This window comes from Camelina sativa, chromosome 18 (genome assembly GCF_000633955.1).
Source record: "Camelina sativa cultivar DH55 chromosome 18, Cs, whole genome shotgun sequence".
Classification (NCBI taxonomy): Eukaryota; Viridiplantae; Streptophyta; class Magnoliopsida; order Brassicales; family Brassicaceae; genus Camelina; species Camelina sativa.
In genome coordinates, this window is record NC_025702.1 from 5,102,743 (window position 1) to 5,128,732 (window position 25,990).

The 25,990-nt window shown below is 39.9% G+C and overlaps 1 pseudogene; it reads left to right on the forward strand.

The window, feature by feature from the left end:
• LOC104763148 lies at positions 19,139 to 24,766 on the forward strand (annotated as a pseudogene).

Below are 25,990 nucleotides of genomic sequence, written 5' to 3' on the forward strand. Positions count from 1 at the left end.
TCACGGAGGCAATATGAAAAGAAAAATTATGTTTACAAGATGTCGTTGCGTCATTGGCCAAAACTTGGAATTGTATTGCTTTTGGTGGACTAATATTCCCCAAATGTTGTTTTTTTCCACCGTGTCCCATGGATCTAAGACTAGCTCTATCCGGAAACACCAATGCCATCTATGCTCTCTTTTGACAAACTGTAGCTCATTACTTAGGAGATAGCGCCGAACATGACAAAAGCACGCCAACATATCTTTTTATTCACACAGAAGAGATCGAGAGGAAACAAAAGCTGTTGTCTGTACTTGAGACAAGCTCTTGAAACAAAAGCAGTACATATAAACACAAACAAAACTGTATTATTACAAACCTGTCTGTATTTTAGAGACCAGCCATTCACTTAAGACCCTCATTCCACCCGTTATTCCTATGCATGCGTGGGAAAATAAGCTATATCTTAAGGTAGCTTTGGACAATATTTGACTTGGAATTTTCTACGGTTAGGAAGATTCCGATAATTCCAGCAGATTTCCGAAAGTCCAGCCAATTTATAAAGCGTAAGGGATTCCAAGTTCCCAAATGGAACACCAATATCTCGATGCTTTCTGCTAATACTCATTCCTTTCTCCTTGTTTATTATTTCTTCTATTTTCGGTGAATACTCCACTTGTAGCTCCTAAAGATTTTGAGCAAATAACAGCCATGACAAATCCTTTTGCCCTTCCAAATGGATTATATTAACAGAGGAGAGTTGCTTGAAGCCTGGAGAAGTAGTGGATGGAAGGAGGATCTCCATTGGTGAAATCTCATCCCTTCTTTCTTTGCTTTGCCAATCAATCTTTATCTCAGATATGTTAGAGGTCACTATTCCAAGGCGTTGAAGACCTCCCACTGCTACCGTCTTTAATATTACACGAGGTGCTGACATTTTTCTTAGACATAAACCTTTAACACTAGTCGCCAATTGGTCATCTCCTTGTATCCTATCCAAAATCCTGACCGTAAAAACGAAGATGCAGCCAATATTGAAAAGAACCTCTTTTCTTATTAAGAATCACTTAAACAATCTTACAAGATATGTTTAATCAGATTTACACACAGTCAACACGACTTGTCACTGACCAATTCTTAATCTAACCAAAACTTGTTAAGAACCCTAAAAGCTTATTCGCTTGGCTCCTACTTTTTCTATACGGCTCAAGAAAAACCTTAAGCCTCAATACCAATATATATAGATAGCTAGCATATCACGTCGCTAATCTACTTTTCTAATTTAAGATAACCCCAAATCTTCTTTATTTGATCCGATGATATCTTGCTAAATAATAAAAGAAACTCCAATATCCAATTATAATTCGCCACATCATTCAACATCAGGTTCATTATGTCATGGCACAGCTTCTTCCAGTGTCTTACAGACTAACCTTGTTCCACCAAATGTCTTCATGCTTTCACTGACATCCTCTATGGTTGCAGTTAAAACCTTCAAGTGCTCCAAGTGTTGTAGTTCCTCCATTAATACGTCATCAACACAAACATGGCAGTAAAATAATTTCAACACTTGCAAGGTTTTTGCTATCCCAACAAGATTCTCTAGTTCACGAGTGAACTCCAGGTTCAAGTAGATTAGTTTCATCAACTCACTTAGACGAACTAGTAACGATTTTATCCCTGTGTGTGACAAATTGAGATATTGCAAAGAACCTAAGCTAGAAATTTCTTCCGGCAACTCAACAAGACTCCCGTTTACAGAAAGATCCAAGACCACAAGTTGTGGCATTAACCGAAAGAATCCAACTGAAATATCCAACAACTTGTTATACGGGAGTAATAGGGTTGCAAGGTTGGGGCAGTCCGGACTGCATGATATCTCCTCAAGCTGAGTATTCATTAAAGACATCCGTCTCAAAATATCCCAATTGATGTCCTTTGGGATGAGACGTACCTGTGTACCAGATTTCACACAAACTGAATCTTTCCCTTTTGGTCCTTTGATTAATTTCTTGGGACCTTTGGGACCAACTCAAACAGGCATTCCCTTAATTACAAGAAACAGTCTCTTATGCGTGCTCCTCGTTTGGCTGGAATCTTCGACCAACAAGGTCTCCACAAGCGGAAGCTCTCCAAGTCCATCTCACCTCAATCCCGCTTCCTCTTGCTCCCGTTCCTGACTCATACTTCTGGTGCATCGAAGCAGAGGAGCTCGAGAACTACTCAGCCAAAAGGATTTGGGATGCGCTTCGCTCACGTTCTCCCCTGCAGCCCTGGGCAGCTCAAGTCTGGTTCAAAGGTCACATACCCAGGCACGCTTTCAGTATGTGGCTCATGCATTTGGACAGGTTACCAACAAGAGAGAGATTAGCTAGATGGGGTATGCAAATAGACTCAGCTTGTTGCCTTTGTGGATCTGCCCTGGAATCAAGGGACCATCTTTTTCTTCGCTACGAGGTAAGTGAAACTCTTTGGCGTAAAGTGACTCATCGCCTGGGGTATACTGCCTTCACCTTCCATACGTGGGTCGCTTTTTCTGCTTGGCTCGATACTAAGGACTCCACCTCGCCACTCTGTCTTCGTCGCCTGGTCGCTCAAGTTACCCTATATGGTCTTTGGCTGGAACGCAACAACATGTACCATAATAACATCTCTACAGATGCTCTAGTACTCTTCAAGGGAATAGACCGCCTAATCAGAGATGCGATTTTAGCAAAGCAACATTGCAAGCAGTTCATGAACCTCCTTTTAATCTGGCTACAATATGACTAGTCTTACTACTCAACACAAAGCATAAATCAGAGCTCTCCTTGTTTTTCTTATTTTTTTTTGGCAAGGATTACTCTTCTGTTCAAACTGTCTGTATTTCACTACAGAGCCTTCATTTTAATGAAATTCACATTTTACAAAAAAAAGTTGGAGTCTATCCAAAGAGCCATCTCACCTATCACATCATGAATTTTTACTTTGGTCTTTAGTTTACAATCAATCAACAAATGTGCACGAACTAACAAGACAATAATATCATAACTTTTGTTGGTACCTCCATCTTCATATTTGATCGCATTTATGATGAATTCTTGGCATATCCAGTATTCTATCAACTTCTCCTTTTCTATTTCATAATCTTCAGGAAACAAAGAGCAATATAGGAAGCACAATTTGACTTGATCATTCTTTAAGCAATCATAACTAAGTGTTACAGTAAATCAAGAGCTGCACATGTTGGGCTAAGATAAGAAGCAAAGGAGGAGAGCACATGCGATATAACAGCTGGAGGAGTAACGAATCAGAGTTTGTCAATGTCACGGACGAGGAATAAATAGCCTTCTATAAGAGCACATGTTAGCTCATCCTTTCTATTATGCAAAACCTGAATTGTTGTTTCTATTTTCTGGGTTTGGTGACTTGTTCCTCATCGTTGTTGTTGGAGATTCTCTCTTTGAGACTCTTGCAGATGAGATGATGATTCTGCGTTTCTTGTGAACGTTGTTTCATTCTTATCAATTAAAAGTTATCGTTCTGTTTTCCTCTGTTTGTGTTCTTAAGTTTCTGACTTGTTGTGGAGATTATTGATTATCGTTAACACTGGTATCAGAGCTGTGTCATCCTCGGAATCCATGGTGGAGATCAAAATTCCGTTGTCAGATCGCAAGATGAAGATCCGTCGGAGCATATCGTTGGAAGAAATTGAAGAGAGATGGTTGAAGGGGTTGTGTGTGTTCTGCGCAGAGCCAGAAACTCCCCATCACCACTTGAAACACAAGAAATTAGGGATTTTCATGATTGAAGGTGATCAGAAACAGCTCCCTAAAGAAGAACTTTGTGAATCCACTGAGTATTGTACGATGAATGAGGTATATGAAGCTACAGAAGAGAAAGTGTTTGTGGAAGAACACTACACTTTGGAACATTCTTTCGACAATAAAGAGAGTGTCGCAAAATAATCGCAATTTTGTGACAAAAGAGTCTTATTCGTGACAAAAGAGTCTGACAATACCACTACTTTGTGACACTATTTTAAATTCATGTTTTAATCTCCTGCTGTCGTAGAAGCGTCTTAAAGTGAGTCTACTTTGTGATTGAAATCTGATTAATGTGTGACTACTACCCTAAATTGTGACTGAATTACGTCTAGTTACTTACTCCTTTAAATTAATTTTATAATTTTAACAATATGAATACAAAACATGAAAACTCGTACATTGCTACTTATATGTGACATATTATTAATAAATCGATTTCCCACCCACATTAAAATTAATCGTCTTCAACCCTATTAATCAATTATTTACCCCAACCCTATGACATTCAACCCTTCTTCGTCTCTCTCTCAAAATTTCCCGAAACCCTTCACTGTCCTTTAAAGAAGAAGAAGTTTGGTGTGTTATGTTGTGTTGTGTGTTGTGTTTAGATAAAGTTTGGTGTGTTGATGTAAAGAAGAAGAAGTTTGGGCTTTAGGGATAGAACCGATATCACACTCTCTTGTTTATGGTCTGTTTTTTTTTTTTCAAACTTTCTTATCCATATCAAACATTCTTATGTGATTCATTTGTTTTTGTTTGATGGGTTGTATTATTTAACTATATCATATTCCCTTTTACAGGTTTGGACGAGACAAAGGAAAGCTCTCTCGTGTTATTTCTGGGATTTTAAGGAGAAAGTTTGATGGTCCTTACTTCAGTTGGAAGGTTACGCCCTTACACATACGAGAGAGATACTTTAGATCATTTGCGGTAATATTTGACACAGATTCTTTTTTTCCACTTTTCTTAGTTAATGAATTTGTCTTCTTTATACTTACTTGACAATGTTTTAATGTGTAGCGGAAATATAACTGGGATGTCGCGATTACTGAGCTTGTGAGAGAAGGATTTTTGAAGATAGCCAAAAAAGAATCAAAGGCATTGTAAGCCAAGCGAAGAGGAGTGGTGAGCAACCTATTTGGATTAACCCTACGCTCTGGAAAGAAATGTGGGAGCATTGGGACACACCCGAAGCTGTTGAAAAGAGCTCAAATGCATCCCAAGCCCGTAATTCTGATCGTGACGCTCTTGGAGTCCACAAACATCTATCCGGCCATAAATCTTACTTGCAAATTCAACAAGAGATGGTAAGTAAAAGGTTTACACTAACTTTAAATATTTTATTTTGCACAATGTTGATTGTTGATTGTTCTTCTTATCCATTGTAGGAAGAAAAATTGGGACGTCCTGTATCGCTTGGAGAGGTGTTTGTCGCAACACATACAAAGGCAGATGGAAGTTTTGTTGATCAGAAGGCCAAACAAGTGGTTGAGACATATGAGAAGAACTTAGAAGAGGTAATGTCTCAAATGGAGGTTGATGGTCCTGATGCTACAGACCACTCGTCGCCAGACTCTACTTATGCAACCCTCCCAGTTAATGAAATAGATGACATTTTTCTGAAGGTAATTATTTGTACATTTTTCTACTTGTACATTTTTCTTTGTTTTGCCTATGTTGATTGTCTTATATAGCTAACTTAAGTATCTGATTTTGATTAAAATACTTTTGACTGATGCTTAAGAATCCTTGATGTTGATAATCTGGTGTAATATTTTGACATTAAAACTTATAATCATGATTCTTGCATTATGTTTGTCTTGTGAATGCTTATCTCCTTTTATTTTCATATAAATTGGTTTGGTGAATGATTGTCTCTTTCTATGTCTAGTGTACTGTAACAGATGCCAAGGGAACCCCCTATGGACTTGGAAGTCTGTCCGAGATAATCAGCAAAGGGAAAAGAAAGGCAAGTGATCCAAACTCTACTCCTACTTCACTCTTAGAGATTCAAGAACAACTTCAGGTTGCTCGTCGTAAGCTCGCTGATCAAGAAGAAGAAAATGCTCGACGTGTCAGAGAAGATGCTCGACGTGATGAGGAGCAACATAACGCTCAAAACCGCATTTCAACCTTGGAGATGCTCGTCTCCTACTTGAAGACCAGTGATCCCGGGGTTGCAGAATTCAAGGCATCTCAAGTACCAACCCATGCGCCATTCCCCCCAGCAGCCAACATCAGTACTCCAGCCACAGCAGCTAATGTCAACCCACCCGCACCAACCACTTCAGGAGCTAGTTCACCAGCCACCAATCACTTCACCAATCACTTCACCAGCTATTCCACCAACCACTTCTCCTTTGTCATTATCAACCTCTCATACCTAACTTAATATTTCACTCTTAAGCCTCTATAACTATTTTTTGGGTTGTGTTCTAAGATTTCTATCTGTTAGAACTATTTTCTGGATAGGATCGATGAATGATATGTATCTTTTTGTTTAATATCATTCAAACTCGGGATTTAATTTTAATTTCTGGTTTTTTTTCAAATTAAATTGTCTAGAGTCACAAATGAATTGCGAAAGATAGACTAATTTTCGACCATTTACATCTATAAAAAACACAAACCAGGTATCAAATTCGTTGTAATCAGGTCACAATTTTGTGACTACAATACTTAGTCTTCAGTCAGTCACAAACGATTCAGACTATTCTGTGACTAGCATAGTGACAACTTTACGACCAAATTTCAGATTTTTGAAAGTTCATCCTCAAGTTTGTAGTATTAAATCAGTCTTCAAAACGTTGCACATTGTGACTACCATATCGTCTACAATGAGTCGTACTATACGACTGAATAATTTAGTCACTATACCGTCGGCACTTACGAAGTTATAGTGTTTTCTCAATGTAGTCGCTATTTAACGACTACAACTGCTGTCTGCAGAGTGTCGCACATAAGCGACGGTTTTGCGACCAAAATATTTTGTGACCAAATATTAGCGACCGTTTCTATCAGTCTTTAAACAGTCACACATAGCGACTTTGCGACTGATTTAAGACGATTTTGTTGGTCACAAACGCCATGTTTTCGTGTAGTGGAAGAACCAACTCCACAATTTCAGGTACCTATTACTAATTCTGAGCTTTTGAGGAGTGTTGAACTTAGGGAGGTAAATTTAGGATTGGAAAATCTAGGAACTCTGGTGATGAACGAGAATCTGGAGCAAGAAGGGGTTCAAAAGAACAGTAATAAGAGATTTGAGGTTGAAAGTGGTGTTGAGAGTGGTGAGAAATTGTTAAGTATTAAGAAGAATTGCTCTGCACACCAAGTGCTCGGTAAAATTTCTCAACATAGAGAGATGCTGGAAATAAAGAAGAAAACGAAAGGGTATAAATCTTGGAGATTCAAGTTTAAACATAGAGAAGCACCAATAGACTTCATATTTGGTTTTGACGTTGTGCAGAAGCAAGATTCATTAAGGGTTCCACATGTTGATGTTGAAAATGTCAATCAAGCAAATGAAACACATCAAATATTTGATAACATGCCTTGTAATGGTGTCAGAAATAAGAACAAGCCAGGGTGCCCACGTTTTCAGAAGGTGATGAGTGCAAAGGCAGTTTGGCTAGAAGAAACTTGGTCCATTAGTGATAGCCTAAAGGCTGTCCAAGACATATATTTTGTTGGTGGTAAGCTACACTTCAATAAAAGTCTGTTTCGTAGCAACCGAATCCAGCAAAGGAAGAAGATGAGATTGTCTCCTAGATCATGGATGTTTAAATATAAGAAAGGCCAGAAGAAATTGCACACATCTAGCTTTTGCAAGAATGACTATGAAGTTGGATTCACAAGGGCTGGGGAGTTACAAAAAAACTTCAAGGATAGAGGGGAGATGGTACAAACTGATCAAAAGCTCTTATACTTTGAATTTGTGTCTGATACGGGAGGACTTGATAAGATGTTCACTGTGGCCAGAGTTGTTAGCGTGAGGTGTTGTTTGCTAAGTACACTGCTACAATTAATAGCGAATGATTCAGGTCACACACAACCAACTGTGTATGCTGATAACTTCATGTTTAAGCATTCCTTTTTGTCCATATTTTGCATTGTTTTTACCCCAACCTTAGCATTTTTAGGTCATTTACTGTAGGAATCCACATTTAGGCCATTTAGGGTGTTACATTCTTGCATTTGCATATTTTGGATGAAAACAAGTGCTTAAGAGCCGAAAATGGGGAGAAACAAGGTCGAACCCGAGCATGTACCTGAACGAGCTATGGAACAGGAAGAACAGCCCGAACACCAACCCGATCGAGGAGGAGCTAAGAACAGAAAGAACAATCCGAGAGCCTACCCGAAGAGCAACCCGAGTACATCCTCGTGCACCCCATCGAGCAGACCCTCGGGCAGGACTGAGAAGCTAGGGTTATTGGGTTTCCATATATAAACCCCTCTCTTCTTCCACTCGCCCTAGCACGCCGCAGACCCTCAGAATAGAGTGCGAGAGCTTCTGGGAGAGAAACTGAGCGACTCAAAACTCTTTCTACACTTTTGTTAAGATTTAATTTCATTTTCTTTTTGCATTTTGGATTCTATACTCTTCTACTCTACTCTATTTTTAATACAATGCAATTTTCTTTTATCTATGCTTTTGTGTTTTCTGCAATGAGATCTGAATAGTGTAGTAAAGTTTCTAGGGATCGGATAGACGATTTTGTGTTCTTGATCGGTTAGGATGTCTTAGCTTTGATATTTGTGTTTTATAAATTCCCTTCTAGATTGGTGTTCTTAATGCTATCAACAGACCGACAGGTTGAGATTAGATCTAAGGCGTTTTACCACCGAGAGGTGTAGATGAAATTCTTGAATCAATCAATGCTAGATATTTACTCACTTAGCCTAAGAGATTAGATGAGTAAGGGGTTTATTGACAATAATGAATCGGTTTGTATTGCCTGCTTGGTCATGTTTCTCCAACGAGAGTTGGGTAGGGAAGTGATTAAGGTTGATTGTTTCTATCACGAGAGTGTTTTAACAAGATATTAGAGATTCATTGTCTAGGAAATAATTGCTTGAGGCATGTAGGACATCCGTATTGGTTAGGAACACTTAAGAGTCGATTACCCCATCCTTAGGAGCTTTCGTATTTAGATTGTTTGCATTTCTATTCATCACTCGATCCCTTACCCGAACAGGTACACGATCACCTGCTTCGAGTATACCTTCGAGTTGTTATTGTTTATCTTGTTTACTCGATCACCCCACCCGATCATGTACTCAAATGCTTGCATCGAGTGCTTAGGTCGTGTGGTTCTTGTTTTTTTGCTTTCTTTTGTTTATTTTAGGATTGTTAGATCAAACCCAACTATTGCTTGACTAGACTTGCAAAGTTCTGATCATATCTTATCTACTAGCATAACAACCATTTGGATTGATAACCCTTTGTACTACAACTGCATAGGGAATTGATACCCTGGGTGAAAATCCTACTATCAATTTGGCGTTGTTGCCATTTGGTTGAATTTAATTTGCTACGTTTAGGATTTCAGCACTTGCTAGATCAAGTTCTATCTACCATTTTGGTTCGGTACTGACTTGTTTACATTCGTGTTTGCTTGTCTTGCATTTAAGGTACAACCCGAGTACCCACCCGACCCGTCACTCGATCACTTGGATCGAGTTGACCCTCGTGTACTCACTCGGTCAACTGTTTGTGCATGCAAACACGATCCAATGGTAGCCAACACTTGAGTCCTTTCATCGACAGACCTAGGCTACTGCGTCAAAAACAAGTCCAGCAACCACAACCAACAACAATTGAGGAGGAGATGAATAATCAGAATGGTCCACCAGCTCCTCAAGAGAGGACCCACATAGGAGCAGGAGATGCTCCATCTACTCACACTCAAAGACATTGCATTGTGCCACCTGCTGTTCAGAACAACAACTTTAAGATCAAGAGTAGTCTCATCCAGATGATACAGAGCAACAAGTTTCATGGATTGCCAATGGAGGACCTGTTGGATCATCTAGATGATTTTGATAGGCTCTGTAGCCTAACCAAGATAAATGGAGTTAGTGAAAATGGATTCAAGCTCCGGCTTTTCCCATTCTCTTTGGGAGACAAAGCACACATCTGGGAGAAATCACTCCCCAAGGAGTCCATCACTACCTGGGAAGCATGCAAGAAGGCGTTTCTAGCCAAATTCTTCTCCAACACCAGAACTGCAAGGCTGCGAAATGATTTCTCCAGCTTTGTTCAGAAGAACAATGAGACGTTCAGCGAAGCTTGGGAACGTTTCAAGGGATACACTACCTGATGCCTTCATCATGGTTTCAGCAATGCTTCATTGCTAAGTACACTATACCGAGGAGTGGTCCTAAAGATACGGGTGTTGTTAGACACCGCAAGCAATGAAAACTTCCTCAACAAGGATGTCGATGAAGGCTGGGATCTCGTTGAGAACTTGGCTCAATCTGATGGCCATTACAATGAGGAGTACGATTGCACTGTGCGATCTACTGGATAGGAAGATGCCAAGTACAAGAGGGACATGAAAGCCCTAAATGACAAGTTGGATAAGCTCCTAAGCCAGCAGCAGCATGTCCATGCCGTCTCAGAGGAAGAACAGTTTCTGCAACAAGATGGGGAGAATGCTCAGCTAGAGGATATAAACTACATCAACAACCAAGGAGGTTACAACAAGGGGTACAACAACTACAAACCAAACCCGAACATATCCTACCGCAACCCCAACGTTGCTAATGTTCAAGACCAAGTCTACCCATCCGGAGTCCAAGGGAACCAAGGTCAGCAAAAGCCTTTTGTTCAATACAATCAAGGTTATGCTCCTAAGCAGCAATACTCTGGCAACTATCAACCAATTGCACCACCCGGATTCCAACCACAGCAAGGCCCGCAGAACCAATCCCTAGAAGCTGATCTACGCGGACTGATTCAACAAATGATCCAGAGTCAAGCATCGGCTGCAATGGACAATGCCAAACGTTTTGCCGACATGAGCAATAAGATCGATTCTAGATACAACGACTTGACTGCCAAGTATGATACCTTCAACACTAAGTTGAGGTACCTAGAGGGCCACCACAACAACCAACCACCACCAAAGATCAACCAGCTTCCAGGTAAAGCTGTTCAGAACCCAAAGGATTATGCCACTGCCCAAGCCATTTTCCTTGATGATGATTATGAGGACTACCTCACTGAGGACAGTGATGTTCAAGATGGGGAGATTATGGATCATTATGGGATGAACGAGTACCAGCATTACATATCCGAGTATGAACCCGAGCCTTTACCCGAGGAGACTGATCGAGCTGATGATCAAGTATTGGTTCGAGAATCACAAATCAAAGAACCATCCGAAGCAGAACCCGATGACTCACCCGATGATTATGATCGGATGATACATCGAGTAGATGTCCAGATGACAGATCAACCTCAAATGCCTGCACCAAAAGAAAGAGAACTAGAGGAAAGGTTCAATGCTGCTCTTGACATCCAATTAGAGGCGCTTGCAGAGTGTATGGCCAAGCGGAAAGCTCCACCTCCTAAGCTCTTGTCACCACACGAACTTCGAGAGGAAATCATCAAGGAGACAGTTCAGCTAGGGATTGAGGTTAAGGAAGCTGTTAAGGAGATTGGTAATAAAATTATGAGGAGTGGGGTGTGTTTTGATCCTGGTTCTTTCACTCTTCCATGTTCGATAGGACTTCGGATTTTCAAAAATTGCTTGTGCGATATGGGAACTTCAGTCAGCATCATGCCGCTATCAGTTGCCAACAAGATGGGGTTCAACAGTTTTAAACCAAGTAGTCTGTATTTGGTTCTAGCTGATAGAACAATCAGACATCCGATTGGGATCCTGGAAAATTTGCCTCTCAGGATTGGAAGGGTGGAAGTCTTTACTGATTTTATGATCCTTGATATGGATAAGGAACCAGACGATCCACTGATTCTAGGGAGACCATTCTTGGCAACAATAGGAGCAATGATTGATGTGATGCATGGGAAGATCATAATTGAGCATGAAGAGCACTTCAAAATGGAATATGTCATCAAGAAGGGAATTAAGAGACAAACCATTGATGGTCAAACTTTTTCCACCCGGACTAAACAAAGAAGGGTCAAGTATCAAAAGGAAGTTCATAGTACATTTGCTGTGGAACCTGGACAAGACCTAGAAAATCCAGTAAGCCAGTTTGTCCCAGTGGAGAGGATTCCATAACCTCTCCCTCCTAAAACCCATGCTTAAGTAGCATGAAGAGTCAAGCTTAGTGACTTCTAACAAGCTCACTTGGCAGGAAGTCCCAAAGGTATCCTTTATTTTGTTTTAATTCTTATTTATTCATTTTATCTTATTTTCTATTTTATTTTCCATATTTTCATTTATCTAAAAAAAAAAAAATTAAAAAAAGAAGGAAGAGAAATTTTGGGGAACCCAAGGCTCTACCCGAATCCGTACCCGACGCGCCTGGTCGTGTTCCCCATCGAGTGGCGAGTGAGTCCGAATTCCACAGCCCGAAGCCCACTCTCAGCAAATCCCAAGTGGAAAACCCTAGCTGCAGCCACTTCTATTTAAAGAAGACTCTCTCTTCCCCAAGCCAAAACCGATAAGTGCTAAAAACTTTTAAACTTCTTCCTTTTTACTTCTTCTCTCTTTTAAACTTGAGTGTTCTAAAATTTTTGGGAACTAACCCTATTGATTTCGAGTCTAGCTTTTCTTTCTTTTCAAAAGTTCCACACTGGCTCCAAAGATGAAGACTTACCAAAAGAAGGAAAGCATATTAACCTCCGCCGCTGCTAGAACCAGAGGTGATTCCACCGAAGCTCGTGACTCCCAGGGAGGAGGAGACATTTCGCATTCCCAACCATTGAGTGGACGTTTCCAATCCCCAACCCGATGCTCAACCCGATCCACCACCCGAGCAGATACTCGAGTAGCCGATCGGGCAGATACCCGAGTTCTCTTTCCTGACCCAATAGCTGTTGCAATCCGCCGATCTCCTCGACGTAGGGACTTGTCTATGTCCGAGAGAACTGTTACTGATCCTATGGAGGTCGATTCTGATGCTGGTGGAGGAGAACCAGAGGAGATCCAATCCTCTAGGTTGAGAAGCAGAGCTGCGGTTGCAAGAAGGAAGAGACCAGCCTCTGAAAAGGTTGAGAAGGTGGTCGAGAAAGCAGCTGAGGAAGAGGATCGAGATTCAAAGGAGGAGAGCCGTGACCAAGAAGAGGAGCAGAGAGAATGCACACGCCAGGCCTCGCGGAGGCTGAAGCAGAAAGAGGTGGAGACTCCGGCCAAGCTCTTCAAGGTCCTCTGCAAGATGAACTTCGTTGGTACTCGTTTCCCTCACAGTGAAACAATGAAGCAGTTGGGAATAACAAGAGACGTTGAGTTCCTGTTCGACATGTGCCACCTGGGCCGCATGATGTGAAGCAACCTCGAAGCTTATGAGAAGGAGACGGTACACTTTCTATCCACGCTGTGGTTACACTTTTTGAAGACCACCCGACCCTACTACCCGATGGGGGGATCGGGTTCATCACCTTCTCCGTGCGCAACAAGGAATACCGACTCACCTACAAGGAGATAGAGAAGCTATATGGTTTCAAGGCTGGGAGTGGAGAGAACATGGAGGTGAGCAAGGAAGAGATGAAGTCCCTATGGCTGACAATAGGCAACAAGCTTCCTTACAAGTCCACAAGCTCCAAGTCTGCTCAAATAAGAAGCCCTGTTTTGAGGTATTTTCACAAGTCCCTCGCCTGCACTCTTTTTGCTAGAAAGGAGACTGGGAATGTGAATGACCATGAGCTCCAGCTTCTAGACATTGCCTTGTGTGGATTCTTAGACAATGCTAGGGATGGTACACCACTAGTAGGAGATGCTGCGGACACCAGCATGGTCTTTGTGCTGCTCGATCAGTTCCTCTACCTTAAGTCTTGGGCAATGAAAACTGAGAGGATAGATGGAGCTGGAGAGATCTCCATAGGAGGATTGGTCACACCAATTTTGGTAGCTTGCTATGTGCCCCTAAAGGGAGTGGTTCATGAGCTGAGATGGCTAGACGTCGACTACCTCACATTGGCGAGGTTCCTGGCTTATGAAAAGCCAAACGACATGCTGCTCTTCAAGTTTTTCCATCCAACTGCCGGAGCCACCCAAATGATCCTGCCCAACATCGTGTGCACCAAAATCCGACTAGGGGATAACATAGATTCCACACCACCTTTGGAGGAGCTGTACAATCCGGAGGAGGAGTCCGAGGCAGGAGAGAGAGAGACGACTGGGCAAGAACAGGGAGACAACTCGGAAGAGTATGATTTTGAGGATTATGTGTGCTCTCAAAAGCAACATGTTGGGGTGAGGGAAGCTCTCCAGAGGATCGGCTGGCTAAAGAGGATGAACAAGTTCCTAGCCAAGAAGGTAAAAGACCTCACTGGCTCAGTGAAGGTAATGGGAGGACAGATCAAGGAGCTGCAAGACAAGGCAAGCTGTGCCTCAGCTCCCACTTCAGCTTATGCACTTACATGGATGGGGAGGAGCGGACCATTAGGAGGAATGCGAGGATTAGCACCTCCAGAGCCCCACAGAGCATCCTCCTACGAGCCCCAAGCAGAGGAGGGTGTCACGAGACCTGAAAGATCGCGGAGAAGCCACTCAGACGCCTATTCGATGCCCGACACGATGGGGTACACGATGCCTTATCCGATGCACCCATCGATCCCCCATCCGGGTGACCACTCAAGTACTTTCCCTCCGCCTTACCAGATGCCATATCAGATGCCCTACTCGATGCATCCTGCAAGCGGCTATACAAGAGATCATTCCGGACCTCTCCCACCATACCCGTCGTACTACCCGATGCCATACTCAATGACCTATGCGAGCACTTACCCGATCAACCCCTCGGATGCTGGTCCGAGCAGGTCGTCCGTGCGCACAACCGAACTCTCTGACGAGCGAATCCCGACGCCTGCTGAAGCCGGTGACGACCCTGGCTACACATTGGCGAGTATGGAGGCTGCTACAACCTCCTTTTTCACCAACCCATGAGGTACCACATTCATCCAACCTTTGTAAATAACATTGCATTAGTTTTACTTCATTTTGTGTGATTCTTGGAACCTTGTTCAGACTTTTATTTACACATGGACTGTGTAATTTAAGTTTGGGGGAGGGTCCTAGGATGTATATAACATTGTGTTTTATTTTCTTATTTCAATTTTTTTTTCATACTAGTTTTATTCATTTGAGTCTGCATCTATTTGCATAAAAAACCCTACAAATTTGAAAAATTTGAAAAAAAAAAAAAAAAAAAAGTGTTCATGTAGTTGCATTTTCATGTAATTGCTTCATATAGGATTGTTGCATATGCATCTTAGGGAACAATGATTAAAACCACCTTGTTTAATGCCAAACCTTAGGATTGAAGCTATAGCCCTTAATCACAGTTCATTGTTGCTAGATCAATCTTTGGAAAAAAATGAATAATATTTGTTTAAAGCCTTGCATCTTTTGAAAGCGTCCTCCACTTGCTTGAACATTGCATCATCTCTATATTATTGGACCTAACCTGAACTTAAATTGTCTTGCTCATGGAATTTGAATACTTGCTCATGATGACTCTAAAATCGGGTTAACACACCATTTTTACCAATCTTTTCGTTTAACCCGATTCGTTTTCCCTACCCTTGAACCCAAACCTTTCTTTCAAACCTTGTATTGAATCGTTCAGTGAGGCCTTTTCATTGTGCTATAGGTTGTGAAACCTTGAGAGTATTGAGAACGACAAAGAACTGGCTCTTGATTTAGCTATTAGGATCGGTTTAGAAAGATAGGTGGTTAGCATGATTATTTGGGGTTGGGTTGAGGAATAAAAGAGAAATTAAAGAAGGAAGTCCCTAAGGTTCGATTCAAGTAGCTATAAGTCTCTAAGTAAAAAAAAAAGGGTAAAAAGTAAAAAAAATCTTGCTATAGTCTCCTAGAAAAGAAAGAAAAAAATCTGGGAATATTGTTAGGAGCTTAGCAAAGAAAGAAAAAGAAAAGAGAGAGAGCTAAATGTATAAAGTTTAGACCTTAGGGATTATTAAAAAAAAAAAGGGGAAAATGTTAAAATCAAGGATGTGGGTAGTGTTATTATAGGGGGTTTGATAAAAAAAAAAAAAGGGTTAATGAGAAAAGGGGTAGATTATCAAGAGTTAAGCTTTGTATGCCCTAATTGTTCTCGATCTTAGATAGTTTTCACAACTGTCTAGCATTCCTTCTTTTGAGAGTAAGCCACCCAAAGAAATTGTTTAAAACCACTCTACCAAAAGCCTTACTCTTGAAACCGATTGAGCTCGATTCACCTTCCAATTGCAAGAATTCGCCAAACACTTTAATGAATGTGAAAGAGATGTTCTTTGGAATTGCAATTCTTTACTTTTAGTTGGAAGATGAACTAGATCGATGCATGGTGATAAGCATAGAAGAATATTTGTAAGTATGTTGATTGATCTTAGCACCATTAAACTATCTTTTAGGACTATAGCTTGAATCATTCGCTTAGCTCCAAAGGATATGAGTCACATTTTAGAACCGCACCCTCCTACTTCCTTGCTAGAGAACTAGCAAGATTTAAGTTTGGGGGTCTGATAAATCTCTAATTTACATGTTTTAAGCATCCCTTTCTGTCCATATTTTGCATTGTTTTTACCCTAACCTTAGCATTTTTAGGTCATTTACTGTAGGAATCCACATTTAGGCCATTTAGGGTGTTGCATTCTTGCATTTGCATATTTTGGATGAAAACAGGTGCTTAAGAGCCGAAAATGGGGAGAAACAAGGTCGAACCCGAGCATGTACCTGAACGAGCTATGGAACAGGAAGAACAGCCCAAACACCAACCCGATCGAGGAGGAGCTAAGAACAGAAAGAACAATCCGAGAGCCTACCCGAAGAGCAACCCGAGTACATCCTCGTGCACCCCATCGAGCAGACCCTCGGGCAGGACTGAGAAGCTAGGGTTATTGGGTTTCCATATATAAACCCCTCTCTTCTTCCACTCGCCCTAGCACGCCGCAGACCCTCAGAATAGAGTGCGAGAGCTTCTGGGAGAGAAACTGAGCGACCTAAAACTCTTTCTACACTTTTGTTAGGATTTAATTTCATTTTCTTTTTGCATTTTCGATTCTATACTCTTCTACTCTACTCTATTTTTAATACAATGCAATTTTCTTTTATCTATGCTTTTGTGTTTTCTACAATGAGATCTGAGTAGTGTAGTAAAGTTTCTAGGGATGGGATAGACGATTTTGTGTTCTTGATCGGTTAGGATGTCTTAGCTTTGATATTTGTGTTTTATAAATTCCCTTCTAGATTGGTGTTCTTAATGCTATCAACAGACCGAGAGGTTGAGATTAGATCTAAGGCGTTTTACCACCGAGAGGTGTAGATGAAATGCTTGAATCAATCAATGCTAGAGATTTACTCACTTAGCCTAAGAGATTAGATGAGTAAGGGTTTTATTGAAAATAATGAATCGGTTTGTATTGCTTGCTTGGTCATGTTTCTCCAACGAGAGTTGGATAGAGAAGTGATTAAGGTTGATTGTTTCTATCACGAGAGTGTTTTAACAAGATTTTAGAGATTTATTGTCTAGGTAAAATTTGCTTGAGGCATGTAGGACATCCGTATTGGTTAGGAACACTTAGGAGTCGGTTAGCCCATCCTTAGGAGCTTTCGTATTTAGATTGTTTGCATTTCTATTCATCNATTGCTTGAGGCATGTAGGACATCCGTATTGGTTAGGAACACTTAAGAGTCGATTACCCCATCCTTAGGAGCTTTCGTATTTAGATTGTTTGCATTTCTATTCATCACTCGATCCCTTACCCGAACAGGTACATGATCACCTGCTTCGAGTATACCTTCGAGTTGTTATTGTTTATCTTGTTTACTTGATCACCCCACCCGATCATGTACTCGAATGCTTGCATTGAGTGCTTAGGTCGTGTGGTTCTTGTTTTCTTGCTTTCTTTTGTTTATTTTAGGATTGTTAGATCAAACCCAACTATTGCTTGGCTTGAGTTGCAAAGTTCTGATCATATTTTATCTGCTAGCATAACAACCATTTGGATTGATAACCTTTTGTATTACAACTGCATAGGGAATTGATATCCTTGGTGAAAATCCTACTATCATATGCGCAGATTAGAATGATGTGTAAAGTGGCTGATCTACTTGGCTCCAAAGATCATCCAACAACAGCACAAATTTCTTTCTCTTAAGGTTATTGTATATGAGAGAGGCTTTCTCATTTTCTGTTTCTTGTTCCCATTCCTTGTCACGACGTAATCTTCTAAGAATCTGATCTTGAATGCCCTCATTCTGCAAATCTTTAGAGACCACAACCCATATCACAACATCAAAATCATTCTCCACTACAACAAAGTTGTTGTTGATACGAGATAAGAGGGTGGTTTTCCCTACTCCACCCATACCATAAAGACCTAAGGTTCTTATTTCATCGTTCACGAGGCTGTTCCATGCCATCCCAACCATTGTATCCAAACCAACTGTGCGTTGTTGGATATGCTTGTTCTCCGCCTTGAGTATCATTTTCTACGCCACCACTTAGAAATATTTTTTAGATAGAAGTTATATAACCTCTTCCAACATCTTCAATACCTTTTCACCATAATCGTAGCTTGATATGAAATCCTTAGAACAATAACCAAACAGACACAATCTTCCAGTTTCAGTTGATCAAGCAGATCACTGACTTGGGGTTCAACACTTTGTACCCTTGAAAGCCATAAGTTGACTCGAGCAAGCCGTTGCAAACCTTTATCTTCTTCTATGGAAACTCTTCCTAACAGATCTTCTCGTTCACCCTTAAGTTCTTGCATAGTTTTCTGCCGAGAATTGAGACTTTTTTCCATCAAGTGAATGTAGTACCTATCGCTAAAAAAACAGCCACATGTAGCAGTGAAGATTTGATTCCACGGTATTAGAAGAAGCCAGTTCAACATTTTGCACAAAACTTTCAGAAAGAAACTGGGATTACGACCAAGGGGATGCAGAAAAGACAGAGGATTACAATCGTGCTTTCTTGTACTTGATCAAGAAATTAAAAAGGCAGACCGCAGTTTCTATTAGTTTATTGAGAGTGGCAGCTTTAATTAATTAATATTGATCACCTGCATCTGTTAGCTTGGCAGTTTATTAAGAGTGGCAGTTTCTTGGCAGCTTCAGTCAGATGTTTGTTCTATATCACTGCATTTGTCATCTATATCACTTCAAGAAAAATCAGAAGTTTGATTTCGTCGTTTGCAATAATGATAACACTAACAAATAAGTCTGAATGTGTTTTAGATCCATCTAGAGAAGACAAACAATCTGCTTATTCTCTTCTCCTCGCTGAAAGCATCTGTAACAAGGTTGGAGTAAAGGTAATTTACTAAATTTTCATTGAATCCAAAACCACATTGAATAGCTAAAATTTGTTTATTTATGTTGTTTCTTTAGGTACATAATCTAGCCTCTAAAATCGTCGACTCAAATCTCGGCAAGCAGGTATTAAAAGGCTTTTCTATTTTTTTTTTCTTGTTAGCTTCTTTATGGTTAAGTTGCTGAAACATTACTCAAAACCATACAGATAACAGTGCTGAAGCCATCCATAACTTTCATAGCAGCAGAGGAAGTTATGAGCCTTGTAACAGCACAAGGTTACATTTTCCATCTATTCAAATTTTTGTTTCTTGTTTATCTACCTATAAATCTATAATCCGAACAATAGTAACACTCTTTTCTATATAATCAGTTGCTGAAAACAGCGAACTGAACGAAGTGTGGAAGGACATTTTAAACGCAGATGGTGATGAGATATACGTTAAGGTTAAAAAAGAAAAATAGTCTCTCCCTTCAAATATTTTCGTCAGTAACTTCTATTGAAATTCACTACAAATTCGGTATAAGATTAAAAATCTTGAGTTTGCTTTGATACACACAGTGTTGGATAAGCTTCTAGAATGTTCTAGAATAGATATCCTATAAGGAATTAGGAATCTAGTTAGGAAAAGGAAAAATTGTAATCATAAACTAAAAAGGAAGTTAGCATGTTTTAGAAAAGGAACTCTAGAACAATATAAAATAGAGATCATAAGAAGGATGTATGATCACAATGATAGAAAAGCTTGTGTTTAGTTTTGAGAAGAGTTTCTAAACATTAATAAAGGAAGGATTCTTTGTTCGAGCTTTAAGGTTTTGTGTCTTTGATTCTTTATTTGGTATCAGAGCAAATCCTGGTGTAAGGAGAGCTCATACGAATCATGGCTGAGACAAAACCATCGGAGAAGACGATGGAGAAGACGACGACATCAACCTCCGCTGTTCAATTTCCGATGCTGAACTCAACTAATTACACCGTCTGGACATTGAAGATGAAGGCAACGCTGAAAGTTCATAAAGCTTGGATCGCAATTGAACCCAGAACGGATATTGAAGAGAAGAACGACGTTGCAACGACTTTGCTATATCAATCCATACCAGAAAATCTGACTCTGCAAATTGGTGAACAAGACTCGCCTCAGGATATTTGGGAAGCTATAAAATCGATAAATCAAGGTGTAGAACGAGTTAAAGAAGCTCGCCTCCAAACCCTTATGTCTGAATTTGAGTCTTTAAGGATGAAAGACTCAGACACTATCGATACCTTCTCAGGTAGGTTATCGAAAATTGCTTCGACATCAGCCTCTCTAGGCCAGCCTCTCGATGCAGCAAAGTTAGTGAAGAAGTTTCTAAAGCTTGCCCACCAACAAATACATACACCTCATTGCTTCTCTTGAACAAGTTTTGGATCTAAACAAAACTAGTTTTGAAGACATAATTGGGAGATTTAAAGCTTTTGAGGCTCGTATAAATAGGCAAGCAGCACAAGAAACTCAACAAAACCTCTTGTTCTCAAATACGGACGGAGACAGTGGTAGAGGTAGAGGACGTGGCAGAGGTAGAGGTCGTGGAAGAGGAAACAGAGGCAGAGAAAGAGGAAGAGGAAACTCGCAAGACAGAGAACAAAAGGACAGATCTCAAAATATATGCTTCCGATGTGAGAAACCAGGGCACTTTGCGTCTGTTTGTCCAGTTAAGTTCGTAAAGGAACAAGAACTCAACAAAAACGAGACAAAAGAAGCAGATGAAGCTCTATATATGCATGAAATCGTGTACTTAAATGAGGAGAAGGTAATTTCAGCGAAGTATGAGATAAACAAAAGAGAGGATGGAATCTGGTATTTGGATAATGGTGCAAGCAACCATATGACAGGAGAGAAAGGATACTTTTCTGAACTAAATGAGAACATCAAAGGAACAGTGAAGTTTGGTGATGGATCTTGTGTCAGCATTGGAGGAAAAGGATCAATCCTTTTTGAAGGAAAAAACGGAGAACAGAGACTTTTAATGGACATCTACTACATTCCGATGTTAAAGAGCAATATTCTTAGCTTAGGACAAGCTACAAAATATGGCTGTGATGTAAGAATGAGAGCAGATTATCTCACTTTACGAGATCCTAATGGATGTTTGTTGGTCAAAGTAACTCGTTCTCCCAATAGACTGTACAAGATCAGTTTAAAGATGGGAAAACCAACATGTTTACACTCAAGGATTGATGATGATTCATGGAGGTGGCATGCAATACTTGGCCATATAAGTTTCACGACGATGAACTCTATGTCCACACAAGAGATGGTACGAGGTATGCCTAAAATCACAAGTAAGAAAGTACTGTGTGAATCGTGTTTGGTAGGAAAGCAAACGAGACATGTTTTTCCAACTGCAACTCAATATAGGTCTACACGAGCATTGGAGCTATTACATGCCGATCTTTGTGGACCTATATCACCAGCCATACTTGCTAGAAATCAGTATATCTTTGTGATAGTGGATGATTACACCAGATATATGTGGACAATCTTGCTCAAAGAGAAGAGTGAAGCCTTTGAGAAGTTTAAGTCGTTTAAAGCTCTTGTCGAAACGGAATGCGACAAGAAAATTGCAACTCTACGCACATACAGAGGTGGAGAGTTTACATCAAGAGATTTCCAAGATTTTTGTAATGCAAACGGAATCAGAAGGCATCTTACAACACCCTACACTCCCCAGCAAAATGGAGTTGTTGAGAGGAGAAACCAGACATTAATGGAGATGACTCGAAGCATTCTTAAGGCAATGAATGTTCCAAATTATTTATGGGGAGAAGTTGTAAGGCATTCAACATATTTGATCAATAGAGTTCCTACTCGAGCTCTAAAAAATCAAACACCGTATGAATGCTTAAGAGAAAGAAAGCCCAGTATCGAGCATCTCAGGATTTTTGGCTGCATCGCTTATGCAAAGGTAGAAGCAGAGCATTTGAAAATCTAGATGACCGATCACAAACACTTGTCCACCTCGGTATAGAACCAGGATCTAAGGCATATCGACTTTACAACCCAACAACAAGAAGAGTGGTAGTAAGTCGCGATGTGGTGTTCAATGAGAAGGAATCTTGGACTTGGAAGGGAGTAGAAAACAAAGGAGATCAACCAGGGATGTTTCAAATGACATGGGGAGAAACTATAGACAGTGGACAAGGACCATTCACTGACAACAGTTCTCAACCCACAGAGGATCAAGAAACTGCAGAAGAAGAGGAAGTGCAGGATCATGAAAACATTGAAACAGAGCCAGCTCCGCTTAGAAGATCAAGTCGACAACACAATCCGCCTAGTTATCTTGCCGACTATGTTCTTCTAGCTGATCTAGAATGTGAAATCCTTCTCCTGTCATTAAATGATGAACCTATCAACTATCAAGAAGCAAAAGAATCAATCGAATGGACAAAGGCTTGTCAAGAGGAAATCGATTCGATCAACAAAAATAATACATGGGATCTAGGTGAGAAACCATTTGATGTAAAAGTGATTGGTTTTAAGTGGGTTTTTAAGATCAAAAGGAATGCTGATGGAACAATCAACAAATTCAAAGCTAGACTCGTTGCTAAAGGTTATGCAAAAAAAGAAGGAATTGACTTTGATGAGGTCTTTGCACCGGTTGCAAGGCTGGAAACAATTAGAATGTTGATTGGTTTAGCAGCTTCACATGGATGGGAAATTCATCATATCGACGTTAAGACTGCTTTCTTACATGGTGAGCTAACAGAGGATGTTTATGTCTCACAACCTGAAGGGTTTGAAAAGAAGGGAGAAGAACATAAGGTTTTCAAACTTAAGAAAGCTCTTTATGGACTTCGTCAAGCACCTCGAGCATGGAACACAAAGCTTGATCAAATTCTCAAGAGCATGAAGTTTAAGAAGTGTTATAAGGAAAGCTCCGTATATCGCAAGGAAGAAGGAACTAGGATTTTGATTGTGTTCGTGTATGTTGATGATCTTTTTGTCACAGGAAGTACACCGAAGATCATCATGGAGTTTAAGGCTGGAATGTCTACTAAGTTCGAGATGAATGACCTTGGTAAGCTAACTTACTATCTGGGTATTGAAGTTAGTCAAGGAATCAATGGAATAGAAATCAAGCAAGAAGCCTATGCTCGTCGAATTCTTAAGGAAGCTGGTTTAGACTCTTGTAACTCGACGGTAATACCAATGGAGTTCGGGTTGCAATTGTCAAAAGGACTTGATGAACCAGAGATTGATGCGACCATGTATCGAAGAAGGATTGGATGCTTGAGATATCTTCTGCATACTCGACCAGACCTTGCTTTCTCAGTAGGGATTTTAAGTAGGTACATGCATAATCCAAGAAAATCACATGGCATTGTACTGAAACAGATCCTAAGGTATTTAAGAGGAACAATAGGCTATGGAGTGACATACAAGAGAGGATCACCAGATATTGTTGGCTATAGCGACAGTAGTCACAACACTGATCTTGATGACGGAAGAAGCACCACAGGTCATGTGTTTTATCTCGGAAGAGCTCCTATAACTTAGTGTTCGCAAAAACAAGAAATAGTGGTTCTGTCCTCATGTGAAGCAGAATTCATAGCAGCTACGGAAGCGGCTAAGCAAGCCATATGGATTCAAGATTTACTGAGTGAGATCACCGGGAAAAGGTATGTGAAGACTATGATCCGCATTGACAACAAGTCGGCCATAGAACTTACAAAGAACCCAATTTTTCTCAAGAGGAGTAAACACATACACAAACGTTTTCATTTCATTTGTGAGTGTGTGGAGAATGGACTACTTGAAGTGGAGCATGTACCTGGAGAAGAGCAGCGTGCAGACATTCTTACCAAAACCTTGGCGAAAAACAAGTTTCCTGAAATGAGAGAGATGATCGGAGTTCAAGATCTCATGAAGAACAACTTGAAGCTTAAGGGGGTAAATGTTGGATAAGCTTCTAGAATGTTCTAGAATAGATATCCTAAAAGGAATTAGGAATCTAGTTAGGAAAAGGAAAAGTTGTAATCCTAAACTAAAAAAGAAGTTAGCATGTTTTAGAAAAGGAACTCTAGAACAATATAAAATAGAGATCATAAGAAGGATGTATGATCAAAAGGATAGAAAAGCTTGTGTTTAGTTTTGAGAAGAGTTTCTAAACATTAATAAAGTAAGAATTCTTTGTTCAAGCTTTAAGGTTTTGTGTCCTTGATTCTTTACACAGGACATTGAACTGTACATATAAAAGGCCGAGAATCCTTCATTCATCTAGCTCTCAGAGCGAGCTTGGCTGAGGAGAGAAGTCGATATAGGCTACATAAAAGGCGGTAAAAAGGTGAGTATTTTATTACTCTACAGCATTTGCTAACCTCTTCATCCTCTTCACTAACGTTGATAATTTTGTGTTTCATGTGGTTGCAGATGATCAATCCGCTTCCAAAGAATGAAACTCTCTCTCTCCAAATGGATGACTCGTTGATTGTTATATCAGAGCTTGAAGGAGACCAATCCATCACACTATGAAATTGTATACATTCTCATATAGTCATATACCACTTTTTGTTATAGCTTCTTACACACCAAACGACATTGGGCAAGGAGACTGACTTGCACATGGAAGCATCAAATAAGTCGTTGATAATACAAATAACAAATCCTGTTACATAGAAGCTCTTTTGTTCATTGGTCTTAATTGTTTCTTCGACCGGCATTCTGGTTTTGTAATTATTTTAGCTTGGCTTTTAAAATGATAAAAAAAAAAAAAAAAAATATAGTAATTCAATATTGTATGTGCCTTTTTACTCTCCTTTTCGAGTACATCACTTGAAATCTTCGAAATATCGCAATTCAATATGATGAAGTAACTTCTTGAAGTACTGGTAGAAAACGCCTTGGTAAATAATTCGTCGAATCTTCACTTAAACAAATTTGTAAGACATGTATATCAACATACATCACCATTCTTTTGCAGGCTGTTGGTCTCTTAGATGACTCATCTTGATCATTATCTTCGTCTCTCACGATCTCATCAATGTATGTCAAAGACTTTAAAATGATAGTCTTTCATCATTGGAATCATAATATTTCTTTTTAGGTGTTTAGTTTTCGCGAGTTCTTTGTTGTCTCATTAAAAAACCTTTCAAGGAAAAATCCATTAGGGCCCTGTTCGTTTGGTGAACTAGACATAATGTTCGTTTGTGTTATTAGTTAATGTATCCATAAATTATATCTGGATGCAATTATATTTGTTTTTTCTGGATGAGTTTAAACTCATCCAGAAATCTAATCCAGTTCATTTCTTAATTATCACTAAACGAACAATAACATGCATCTGCGTCTAGATACTGCGTCTGGTTCACGAAACGAACATCACCTAGGATAGACACCATGACTAGGGAAAAAGAGTACAATCACGCTTATGATTATATTTTTCTCCCTGAAAGCATCATCTTTAGGTTATGCATTATAATCATATATATCATCTATTCAGAACTGTTATAAACAGTGCTTTAGTGTACAAAACTCATATGATCATCATATATTCTCCTTGAACTTCAAGTCATTTGAACCCTTTTCATAAAGAAGATCTATTTGAACTTAAATCCCTCTTATTAGATATTAACTTTTATACATGTCAAAATCTCAAATTTATATAAACTTCACACATATCAAAATCATACTCACTAAGGTGATATTGGGATATATACCTACCACCAACCTGTCTTTTGCTTTATATCTCCAACAAAG